The sequence below is a fragment of the Mauremys reevesii genome, linkage group 3 (genome assembly GCF_016161935.1).
Source record: "Mauremys reevesii isolate NIE-2019 linkage group 3, ASM1616193v1, whole genome shotgun sequence".
NCBI lineage: Eukaryota > Metazoa > Chordata > Testudines > Geoemydidae > Mauremys > Mauremys reevesii.
The window spans coordinates 128,780,140-128,792,770 of NC_052625.1; the positions used below are offsets into that span (position 1 = coordinate 128,780,140).

At 46.0% G+C, this 12,631-nt stretch overlaps 1 protein-coding gene across 1 annotated transcript in view; it reads left to right on the plus strand.

Annotated features, from left to right (window-relative positions):
• SEC63 (SEC63 homolog, protein translocation regulator) overlaps positions 1-12,631 on the plus strand; it is a 108,532-nt gene that overhangs the window by 46,751 nt on the left and 49,150 nt on the right. The gene's annotated exons all lie outside the window — the stretch shown is intronic.

Genomic DNA, 12,631 nt, shown 5'->3' on the forward strand with positions numbered 1-12,631 from the left:
ATATACTATAGTTCGAAAGCCAATATTATAATACATGTCTACATGAGGTGAGTTGAGGCTGGTTTGGAAACATTTAAATGAAAATTTCTAATTTTGGTTAAATGCAAAGTTACAGGTGAGAGCTAACAAACGTTGTTGGATTTTTTTTCTACTGCACAGCTTCTCCCTTCAGTCATGGCTAAGTGTAATGTTTCCCACATGTGGAATGCAATGTTGTTGCTGGAGACTTAAGGAGTAAGTCCTGTCCTTCAACTCAGGACAGCTTAATTACTGTCTCTGGTGGCTAAACAGACTGGTGGGTCAGTTTCTCCTGACCACTTTGTTGTAAAACATTTGTATTCCTTTTTGTCCAATAGCAAATTAATTTCAGCTTCTAGCTCCTCTCCTGAGCCAAGGAATCACTTAAACAGTGAGTTTCTAACTGTCTTGTTTTTCCAGTACAGCACCTGTTGAGCAGGCCCCTCTGCCCCCCACAGTGGCAGCAAAGAAGCCTTGTAAGCATTGAGTCCAAGAGATGTTATAGGCAGCTTTTCAGAGGGTGAGATATGCCCAGCTGCCCCAAACAGCCAATAATTGCTTTGCCAGTGCATGAGGCTTTGAGCTGCACATTCGTGCCTGGCCCTTGAACCTGTCCGAAGCCTTTCTCCACCATGGGAAGGTTTGACCAAGAGTATGAGGATTTGAAAGAAAAAAAGAACCCGTTGCATCCTGCAGAGTAACTGGCAAACTACAAAGATTTCAGATGCCAAAAAAGCAAAAGCAAAGCATCTTCATTGTAAGCCAGCCAAGTGAGGAAATGCTACACATAAATTTCATTCTCAATTATAGCCATTCACACCAAAAGATTTTCCTATACTTAGGGCATGGCTACACTTGTTGGTTAGAGCGCATTAAAGCAGCCCAGTGCGCTGTAACTCATGATTCATCCACGCTGGCAAGGCATGTAGAGCGTTCTGACTCCGCGGCTAGAGCGCTCCTGGTGCTCCACCTCGGCGAGTGGAATAGCGTTTGATGTGCCCCCCTGGAGCGCCGCGGTGCCAATGTGGACACCCTGGTCTGTTAATGCGCTCTGATAGGCCTCCAGAAGTGTCCCACAATGCCTGTTCTAGCCATTCTGGTCATCAGTTTGATCTCTACTGCCCTGCCCTCAGGTGACCAACCATCAGACCTGCCCTTTGAATTCTCTGGGAATTTTGAAAATCCCCTTCCTGTTTGCTCAGCCAGGTGTGGAGTGCTCTCAGCAAATCTTTCCAGGTGACCATGCTTCCAGGTACCAGGCAATCTCCAATATGGAGCAATGGTGAGGTGCTGGACCTCATCAGTGTTTGGGGGGAGGAAGCTGTCCAGTCCCAGCTGCGCTTCAGCTGTAGGAATTACGATACCTTCGGGAAGATATCAAGGGACGCGATGGAAAGAGGTGTGACAGGTTGGATCACAGAAACCCCCTTGGGATTGCCAGCTGATGTGCCAAGACTACTTCTGCCCCTGCTTTCCCTGCCAGCTTGGGACTCCAGCACCCTGTCTTGTTGCGCCAGACACACCATTCTGCTCCAACAGAGACCCAGGGTCTGAACCATGTGCCCGAAAGCTGCAGACTTAACTGAAAGCAGTTTAAGAAGTGTTCCTGTCTTTAACACTCAGATGCCCAACTCCCAATGGGGTCTAAACCCCAATTAAATCCGTTTTATCCTGTATAAAGCGTATACAGGGTAAACTCATAAATTGTTTGCCCTCTAGAACACGGATAGAGAGAGATGCACAGCTGTTTTTGCCCCCCAGGTATTAATACATACTCTGGGTTAATTAATAAGTAGAAAGTGATTTTATTAAATACAGAACGTAGGATTTAAGTGGTTCCAAGTAGTAGCAGACTGAACAAAGTGAATTACCAAGCAAGATAAAATAGAACATGCAAGTCTAAGCCTAGTACAGTAATAAAACTGAATACAGATAAAATCTCACCCTCAGCGATGTTTCAATACGTTTCTTTCACAGACTGGACGCCTACCTAGTCTGAGCACAATCCTTTCCCCTGGTACAACCCTTGTTCCAGCTCAGGTGGTAGCTAGGGGATTTCTCATGATGGCTGTCTCCCCTTTGTTCTGTTCCACCCACCCACTTATATAGCTTTTGCATAAGGCTGGAATCCTTTGTCCCTCTGGGTTCCCACCCCTCCTTCTCAATGGAAAAACGTTAAAGATGGAGTCCAATTCAGGTGACATGATCACATGTCAGTGTAAGACCCCAAGCCTTCATTCCTCCCAGCCTGACCACAGGAAGGCCTGCCTACAAACAGAACCATCCACAGTCAATTGTCCTGACTGATGGGAGCCATCAAGGTTCCAAACCACCATTAATGGCCCACACTTTGCATAATTACAATAGGCCCTCAGAGTTATATTTCATATTTCTAGTTTCAAATACAAGAGTGATATATTTATACAAATAGGATGACCACACTCAGTAGATTATAAGTTTTGTAACGATACCTTACAAGAGACCTTTTGCATGAAGCATATTTTAGTTGCATTATATTCACACTCATCAACATACTTTCATAAAATCATATAGAGTGCAATGTCACAAGGGGCCATGACCGGGATGCACTGCAGTGCAGGGTTAAAGTGAAGGAGCTGCAGAATGCCTACCGCAAAGCCTGCGAGGCAAACTGCCGTTTCGGTGCTGCCCCCGCAACCTCCTGTTTCTACAAAGAGTTGGACGCGATACTTGGGGGCGACCCCACCTCCACTCTGAGTACCACAATGGGTGCTTCAGAGCCCAGTTCAACAAGGCAGGAGGAGGAGTAGGAGCAAAGTGGGAGCGAGGGTACTGAGGCGGAGGAAGACACCTTGGAATCCCTAGATGCGTGGAGCCAGGAGCTGTCCTCAAGCCAGGAGGAAGGTAGCCAGTTGTGGTGGCTGGTGCTTGGGGAAGGACAAACGCCAGAGGAGGTGCCCGGTGAGTGGCTTTTATTTTGGGGAGGAAATTATTCAGTGCGGGCTCTTGGGGCGAGGAGGGTTAGGGCTGCATGCATGCCTAGATGCGGAATAGGGCATTGATGTGCTCTCTCACATCGCAGTAATCATCCTCAGTGATCTCTTCAAAGGTCTCAGACAGAACTTGGGCAATGCGCTTGCGCAGGTTTCTTGGGAGAGCCACTGTGGTCCTTGTCCCAGACAGGCTAACATGTCCGTGCCACTGTGCTGGGCGGGGGGGAACCATTGCTGCACACAGGCAAGCTGCATATGAGCCAGGGCGGAAGCCGCATTGTAGTAGAAGACCCTCCCTTGCTTCCCAGGTCACCCTTAGCAGTGAGATATCTTCCAGGACGAACTCCTGTGGAAAATGTGGAGACAGTGTTCAGAATAGGGGCTCCCTGAAGCTGTTGGCTCTCCCCAAGGCACGGAAACCCGGAGGACAGTACAGCCATGAAACAATCATTCCTCCTGGATCCTGTGCTTACTCACCATTTTGGGGTTCCCGTGGGTCATGTGTGCTCGCTTTGGGACAGGCAAATTATGCTATTTTGTAGACTGTGTTTGCCCTCCTTAAGTATGGGGGAATCATTGCTATGTCTGGTGTGAACAATGCTGCCTCTGTTAAGTGTTGCATTTTGCCTTTACAGATGCAACCTTGAGATCTCAGCCGTCCATGTTATCACTGGCCGAGAGGCTGCAAAGACTCAGGAAGAGGCCACATAGAAGCAAAGAAAGGCATGTTGCATGAAGTAATGCAGCAGTCACTTAACGGGAATCTAAAAGCGCAGGAGTGGAGGGAGAGTGAAAGGAGGATCTGCCAGCAGAATGTGGATCAATGCGGATTTTCGGCACAAAAGTGCGGAGCTGCGGCAGCAAAGCACAGATCGGCTGATAAGCATCATGGACCGCCAAGCAGACTTCATCCAGGCGCTCATAGCCATGCAGGCAGAGCTACTGCGCCCCCACTTCCCCGCAGCCCTTGTCCCAAAACTCTTTTCCTTGTGCCCCCATATCACCTCCAACCCACTTTCCACAACATCTGGGTTCTTATCGCCACCAGCTGCCTCCAACACCTGTAGTTTTCAGGGTCTGGGTGGTGAAACTACAACCCTTACCCACTGCACTCAACCCCCATCACTATGCAGTATAGCCATCCTGAGGAGTAGCACTCATTGCACAGCACTCCAGACCGGAAGGCTGAGTATAACAACAGGACATATACAAATCTGTGATTGTACCATTCCCCACCTCACCCCTTTGCCCTTTCTGTTTCCAAGGCAGTTGTTTCTTTTCAATAAATTGATTTTTTTGGCTTTGAAAAAATTCTTTTATTGCATAAAGTAAAAGATACCTTAGCCCAGGAAAGCAACAGGCACTGCAAGTCACAGTAGCAAATACAGATTCCTACTAACATTGGAACCACTGCACTTCACTCCTGTGCAGGGCACCAGACATTACTGGTGGCTTTCCGCCTCAAATTACTCCCTCAAGGCATCTCTAATACTTGCAGCCCCACGCTAGGCCCTTCTAATAGCTCTGCTCTCTGGCTGTTCAAATTCAGCATCCAGGTGTTGAACCTCCGAGATCCATGCCTGAGTGAAGCTTTCACCCTTCCCTTCACAAATGTTATGGAGGGTACAGCACGTAGATATAACCGCGGGGATGCTGTCATCGGCCAGGTCCAGCTTCCCATACAGAGAGTGCCAGCGGCCCTTTAAATGGCCAAAAGTACACTCCACACTCATTCTGCACCGGCTCAGCCTGTTGTTGAACTGCTCCTTGCTGCTGTCAAGGCTCCCTGTGTAGGGTTTCATGAGCCACTGCATTAAAGGGTAAGTGGGGTCTCCCAAGATCACAATGGGCATTTCGTCTTCACCTACAGTGATCTTCTGGTCTGGGGAAAAAAGTCCTGGCTTGCAGCTTCCTGAACCTTCCAGGCCAGTGTTCTGAAAGATGTGCCAGCCTGCGTTAATGTCAATGAAATGCCCACAGTGATCCACAAACGCCTGGAGAACCGTAGAGAAATACCCCTTCCAATTAATGTACTCAGAGGCTAGGTGGGCTGGTGCCAGAATTGGAATATGCGCCCCATCTATTGCCCCTCTGCAGTTAGGGAAACTTAACTTGTGCAAAGTTAGCCACAATGTCATTCACGTTACCCAGAGTCACAGTTCTTCTGAGCAGGATGCGATTAATGGCCCTACAAACTTGCATCAACACGAGTCCAACAGTCAACTTTCCCACTCCAAACTGGTTAGCGATCGATCGGTAGCTGTCTCGAGTTGCCAGCTTCCAGATTGCAATAGCCACCTGCTTCTCCACCATCAGGGCAGCTCTCAATCGCGTGTCCTTGCGCCATAGGGTGGGGGCGAGCTCTTCATACAGTCCCATGAAAGTGACTTTTCTCATCCGAAAGTTCTGCAGCCACTGCTCATCATCCCAGAATTGCATGACGATGTGATCCCACCACTCAGTGCTTGTTTCCCCGAGCCCCAAAGCGGCATTCCACAGTGGTGAGCATGTCCTTGAATGCCACAAGCAATCTTGTGTCATATGCGTCTGTCGAGTTGATATAGTCATCGGAGTCCTCACTGTCAGTTTGGATCTTAAGGAGTAACTCGACTGTCAAACGTGATGTGCTGGTGAGACTCGTCAGCATATTCCTCAGCAGTTCGGGCTCCATTCCCACAGACCAAAAGGGAAGACAGAGCGCGCAGCACAATAAATGTTGAAAGATGGTGCCAAATGTGCACGGAAGCAGAGGGATTGCTGGGATGCAAACCGATGGGACAGGACCCAGAATGCCCCGCACCTCCACCTCCTTCACGCAAGCCAGAGCGCCAGAATGGGAAGAGGTGCTCTGTGGGATAGCTGCCCATAATGCACCGCTCCCAATGCTGCTGCAAGTGCCACAAATGTGGCCATGCCAGTGTGCTTGCAGCTGTCAGTGTGGACAGACTGCAGCGCTTTCCCTACTGCGGTCTCCGAAGGCTGGTTTAACTCAAAGCGCTCTACTTTGCAAGTGTAGCCGTGCCCTTTGAAAGGAAAATGTGTTTAGTGGCAAGCAAGTGGCTTGTCATTTAGGGGTATGATTCTCACTTGGAGTGAGACATCTTGGGTTATGTGCTGGTCAGACACTTTATGTGAGTAGTAATGAGCAATATCTCCTAACTCAGTGACTACAAGGAAGCCGGATTACACTCATGCATAACAAGCAATCATCTCAAGCAGATCACCTCTGCATCCCAATTTACAGCTGTGAGGATGTTTGAGGAAACATTGGCAAAAAAAGTAGCTGAATATGTAGAAGCTACATCCCTCACTATCAAAACCAGCATAGCAATCTACTGGTCACTACCAACACCAAAGGTATTCAAGGGGAAAGATTGTAAAGGATGCTCTATTAGGATAGTGCTAGGGGTCTGCTATAGACCCCAGGATCAGACTTGGATATGGATAGAGATCTCTTTAATATTAGAGAAAAATAAATATTTTTTGGGAATTGTGCCATAATGGGAGACTTTAATTTCCCGGGTGTAGATTGGAGAATAAATGGTACTAGTACTGGTTGGGCCCAATTATTCCTGGATGTGATAGATGACTGCTTTCTTCATCAAATTGTCACTAAACCAACAAGAAGTGATTAAAATTAGGCTTGGTTTTGGTAAATAGTGGGGACATGATAGAAAAGTTGGTTGTAGGAAATAACCTTGGGTTGAGTGATCACGAGTTGATTATTTAAATCAAATAGAAGGATAATCAAAATCAGGCCATCAACTGTTTTTTATTTCAAAAGAGCAGACATTGGGAAATGGAGGGAATTAGTTAAAGAAGTCAACTTGACTGAAGAGCTCAAGGATTTAAATGTGGAGCAAATTTGGAATTTCTTAAAATCAACTATATAAAACCTGTCTGAAATAAGCATCCCAAGTGAGAGGAAATAACTTATAGCCACAGCTAGATGAATAACCACCTCAAAAAAGTTGTTAGGCGTAAGCAGGGAGTCTATAGGGAGTGGAACAAGAGGTTGATGAACAAAGAAAGCTACATTGTGGAAGTTAAAAAAAAAAAAAAAAGTAGGAATAAAATGCGAATTGCTAAAAGTCAAGCTGCATTAGCTGTCACCAATGAAATTAAAATAGACGGTTTTTTTGTTACATAAGTAAAAAGAGAATAAGGGAGGATGAGATTAGGCCACTATGCAGTTGATGGGAAGGAGATTATATATAATCTAGGTATGGCCCAAGAACTAAATGAATACTTTGCCTCAGCTTTTAATAAGGATGATAATATGGAATATGTGCATGAAGACAGTATGGCTGTTGGAAGTGAGTGTCTAAAAATTGAAATTACCACATCTGAGGTAGAAGAAAAACATAAAGAGCTTGATTGTGATCAGGTCAGGGGGACTGATAATTGCCATCCCAGAATACTGGCTTCTGAGATTATAATATGGTAGAAGGGATTTGTAATGAATCTATCTATTGGGAGGTAATATCTTAAGAGTGGAGAATAGCTAATGTGATACCTATATTTAAGAACGGAAGAAAAAAGTGATCTGGGTAGTTATAGATCTGTTAGTCTGACCTCAGAAGAATGCAAGGCTTTAGAACGGATTGTGAAGGAAAGAATAATTAAATTCACTGAGATAAATGGTAAAGGTAACGTAATGCAATTTGAGTTTATTGATGGTTCATCCTTCTTTGAGAAAATAATTGATCATCTTTTTTAGATAAGGGAAGTGCAGCAGATTTAATATACTTGGACTTCAGTAAAGCATTTGACATGGTATCAAATAAGAATTAGTTACATTAGGGAAGATGGGGATCAGTAGGAGAATTGTAAAGTGGATAAGAAAGTGGCTAAAGAGTAGAAGGCAATGGATTGTGCTGAAAAGTGAGTCATTGGACTGGAGGGAGGTTATTAGTAGAGTCCCTCAAGGATCTGTATTGGGACCAAGCTTATTTAATATTGTTATTAATGACTTTAGCACAAAAAGTAGGAGTATGCTAATAAAATTTGCTGATGAGGCATCATCAGTACAGAAGAGGATTGGAATATTATACAGGAACATCTGTATGACCTTAATGGCTGGAGTTACAGAAATGGGATGGAATTCAGTAGTACAAAGTACAAGGTCATGCAGTTAAGGTCTAATAATAATAAATTTCTGCTACAACCTGGGGGGAAATTCTTTCCCCACCCTACATATGGCGATCAGTTAGGCTCTGAGTATGGGAGCAAGGTGCAGCCCAAGCACCTGAGAGAGAAGGCTCAGTGTTACTTCGGAGCCCGGCCCACGCTGCCCAGTGTCCCATCTCCAGTCACAGCTGTCCATGATGCTTCAGAGGAAGGAGATAAAAATGTGCACTTAGGGTCTAATAATAATTTCTCCTGCAAGCTGGAGGTGAATCAGTTGGAAGCAACAGACAAGAGAGATCTGGGGTGTGGGTCAGTCACATGATGGCTGAGCCACCAATGTGATGTGGCCGTGAAAAAGGCAAATGAAATCCTAGGATGCATCAGGCAAGGCATTTCTAGTATAAATAGAGAAATATTAATGCCATTGTGCAAGGGACTGAACAAGGACCTTATTTGGAATACTATGTATAATTCTCATCACCCATGTTGAAGAAAGATGACTTTAAATGGGAACAGGTGCAGAGAAGAACTACCATGATGATCTGGGGAACGGAGGGTCTATTTTATGAGAGGAGACTAGAAGAGCTTGGCTTGTGTAGTCTAGCAAAAAGAAAGTTGAGAAGAAGGGATGTGACTGGAGTTACAGAAATGGGATGAAATTCAGTAATACAAAGTTCAAGGTTCTGGACAGCCTTCCCTGTAGGAGTTGTGGGTTCAAACAACTTAACTAGCTTTGAAAGAGAGCTGGACAAATTTGAGTGTAGTTGTATGATGGGGTTGCTTGTGATGGTAGGGAGCAGGGCTCAGTTCCAGTTTATCTTATGTTCTTAAAAGTTCATGCTTCAGGGTTTCAGCCAGCCATGTGCTGGAGTAAGGATGAGATTTCCCCTCCTCCCCCTCAATGTATTCAGCTTTTTAAAATCTTCCTCTGAAACATCAGGGATGGTCACAGTTGGAGATGGGACATTGGATGGAGTGGGCCAGGGCTCTGAGGTCACTCCAAGCATTCTGTGTCTCAGGTGCTTGGTGGGCTGGTTCTTGCTCATGTGCTCAGGGTCTAGCTGACTGCCCTATGTGGGGTTGGGAGGGAAATTTCCCCCAGATCAGATTGGTAGTGATCTTGAGGAGGTTTTCGCCTGATTGTGCAGCGTGTGGGTGACTTGCCAGGGTTATCTAGATATTTCACTTGATCATTTCCCTGCCATTCCACTGGTGCCCTGTAGTCTCTCCTGTTCTCTGCCTATGGTGCTTAGTAGTCTTGTCTCTTGTGGGCAGCAGTATTTTCATCTAATTTCGGTTATTGGGTTTAGTGTGTGAGTGGTGGGTGGTGGTAGTGGACTGGGTGGGATATAGAAGTGGTCAGCTAGAGGGAAGGACTGTAGAGAGACTCTCTGAAGGGAGGCGCTCTCTAGAGAACTTCTCATCTAAAGAGGGATTGTTGACTCTGGAACCTGTGCCAGGTCCATCAAGGCCCAGCACTGAAGTATCCTTACAAACTCACCGTGGTCACAGATCAGTACTGGTATTAATGTCACCAGAGGCATATGCAGCCACAATAGAACTGCTTAACCTCTCAGTACCTGCGTCCCTGGCAGTGCAGGAAGGTATTCATTCAGTACCGGTTCTTTGGTTCCTACTCCGCCTTGTCAGCAGCATGCAATATCATTACCATTCAGCTTTCGGTACTTCAGAAGCCAATGCAATCGAGGTACAAGCCAGCAATGATATCCCTGTTACCACCGACTCTGGGATCTGGCCACCTATCTCCAGTTCCAACGGGCTCTGCTCCCCCACTATGAGAGGACTCAGTCGTCTTCCTCAGACTCGGTGTTGTGGTCTTCTGTGTCCCTGTCTAGGTGGGATGCATAACCTCTGTCAGAGATTTGGAGGTCACAGATCTCACAGAAGTCCCAGTAGTGGCTGCCTCGTAGTGGGCAGTGGCATGGATAAGGGTGGATCCCAGGGCCACATTCTCCTGCTAGGACTTCTCGTCACCCACCTCAGTTAGTTTCCTTAAGTATGTACTGAGAGCTTCGGCACCTCAGGCGATGTTCTCTGGTGTTAAATACCAGAATCAGTACCAAGCAGCTAGAAGTTGCTTGGGCAGGTCCCTCACCACAAGACACAGAGCAGGGATTGTTGTTGCATCATCTTCCTTATCACCAGATAAACCTGTAGAATCAGTAAGTGACTCACCATCAAACATTAGGGGTCCACATGTTCCTGTACCTGAATGATTGGCTGGTCAAAGGCTGGTTCCAGACTCATGTGCTGTCCAGTGTATCCATCATCCTGTGCACATTCAGTGTGCTGGAGCTCCTAGTAACTTGGGACAAGTCAATCCTGAAACCAGTACAGAGAATAGAATTTATTAGGGTGGTCTTACACTTTATGAAGGCCAAGGCTTTTTTACTGCAATTGCGGTTCAAAGCACTATGGAGCTTAGTTATAGAATTGAAGGCACATCCTCTGACCATAGTGTGCAGTTGCCGTAGATTCTTGGGACACATGGCAGCGTGTACCTATGCAGTGCAGCACATCGGACTGCACCTCAGAAAGCTGCAAGGATGGCTTGGTCAGTGTATGCCCCAGGTTGCCATCATTTAGATAGTGGTTTGACTACCAATGTTAGTTTTGTCTCTGGACTGGTGGATGGAGCCTCCAGGAAGTCTGTATGGTAGTCCCCTTTGTTCCCCGTAAGCATTGCTCACTTTAGTCACAGACGCATCACCCCTGGGTTGGGGTGGGGTGGGGGAGATGGGACAGGACACATGAGATTTATAGGTCTTCAAAGATCTAAAGACTCATAAGTGTCAGCGAGTTGCAAGCTGTTGGTCTAACCTGTTCAGACTTCCTTCCACATATCAAGGGGGAAAAAATCTGCTAGTCTTATGTGACAGCACAGTGACTGGTTTTCTGTAAAGAGGCAGGGAGGAGTGTTTTTGCCTCAGCTATGCCTGTGCAACTTTTGCATAGCCAATTTGATTCACCTCAGAGCCACTTACCTTCCAGGGGTGCAGAATAGATTGTCAGATCAGATGAACACATCCTTCTCTGATGGCCATGAGTGGTCGCTGAGTCCCGACATGGCCGGATCCGTCTTCCAGCTAATGGGGACTCCCCAAGTGAACCTTTTTAGCAACAAAGGCCAATAGGAAATGCCATCAATTGTGTTCCCAGGGAGGTCTTAGCCAAGACTCATTGACAGATAAGTTCCTGCTGTCTTGGAAGAATTCCATCCTGCATGCCTTCCATCTGATTCCATTACTGCCCAGAGTTTTGTCCAAAATCAAGCAAGACCAGGCTCACCTCATAGCACCTGCATGGCCTTGGCAACACTGGTATTTGACCCTGCTACACTTGTCACTCAGACCTCCACTTTCTCTCCTGTTTGACCCAGACATGATTCATAGGGCCATAGGCACCTGCTCGATCCCAACCTACAAGCCCTCCACTTGACAGGTGGATACTTTATGGTTAACACTGTTAGAAAGGGCTTGCTCTAAGTATGTTCAGGAAGTACTTCTGAGTAATACTTCTGGTCCCAACAGAAAGATGTCCCCCTGGAACAAGCTCCCATCAGTCACATATTAGATTACCTTTTACACCTAAAACATCAACATCTGGCAGTTACCTGTATCAGAGTACATCTGACAGCTATGTCAGTTTTCTACCTCTTAGCGGACAGTAGATCCCTTTTCCCCAGCCCCATTACTATTAGGCTTCTTAAAGGTCTTGGACAGATTATACCCACAGTACGTGATCCTATTCCTTCATGGGATCTGAACTTGGTGTTGACAAAATTAATGAGGACCACATTTTGGACCTCTTGTAACTTGTTTTCTGCTCCCTAGCTACAGAGGTGTTATTTTTAACTGTGATTACCTCGGTGAGGAGAGTGGGTGAGTTGAGAGCCTGAGTATCAGAGCCTCCCTGTACAGCACTTCATAAGGATAAAGTTTACCTCCACTCTCGCCCTAAGTTCCTGCCAAAGGTGATGTCTAATTTTCACATTAACCAGGCAATTTATTTACTGACTCTTTCCAAAGCCTCACTCTCATAGAGATGAGGAGAAAATTAATTTGTTAGATGTGATGGGAGCTTTAGCTTTCTACATCGACCTGTACTAAGTTGTTTAGGTATTCACTCCATCTGTGACCATAACAAAACTGCATTGAAGGACCAGCTAGTTTTCACTCAAATGATTTAATCCTGGATTTCTTTGTGCATTCGTTTATGCTACAAGTTGGCTAATGTGACTCCACCAGTTAGGACGTTGTCCCATTCAACTAGTGTGCATGCAGCATCACCAGTTTTGCTGATTAAAGTACTTATTCTGGACATTTGCAAAGTGGCATCTTGGTCATCAGTGCACACATTTGCTTCTCATTATGCTATAGCCCATCAGTTCAAGAGAGATGCCGCTTTTGGATGTGGTGTTCTCTAGTTTCTGTTGAAGTAGATCCCAGGCCCACCTCCAAGTTGTTCTGCCAGTGAGTCACCTACAGTGG